Source organism: Triticum dicoccoides, chromosome 5B, assembly GCF_002162155.2.
Source record: "Triticum dicoccoides isolate Atlit2015 ecotype Zavitan chromosome 5B, WEW_v2.0, whole genome shotgun sequence".
In the NCBI taxonomy this organism is placed as follows: domain Eukaryota; kingdom Viridiplantae; phylum Streptophyta; class Magnoliopsida; order Poales; family Poaceae; genus Triticum; species Triticum dicoccoides.
Genome location: NC_041389.1, coordinates 643,422,627 through 643,423,000, shown reverse-complemented (window position 1 = coordinate 643,423,000; position 374 = coordinate 643,422,627).

The window sequence follows — 374 nt, the reverse complement described above, 5'->3', positions numbered from 1 at the left end:
AGGTGAAACCGTTAAACCAGAACTGGAATTACTACTTGTGACTTGTGATGATTATGATTATTATTATTGTTGACTAACCCGTGATATTATTGTTATTATCGAGTATCTCTGGGATGGTTCTACCTCCGGGATGTTCACTATGATTGTTTCTTTTAAAAGCCCTGTATGTGGTGTCGCTCAGACGCCCGACTGTGGCATTTCTTTTAAAGCCCTATATGTGGTGTCGCTCAGACGCCCGACTGTGGCATTTCTTTTAAAGCCCTGTATGTGGTGTCGCTCAGACGCCCGACTGTGGCATTTCTTTTAAAGCCCTGTATGTGGTGTCGCTCAGACGCCCGACTGTGGCATTTCTTTTAAAGCCCTTTATGTGGTGT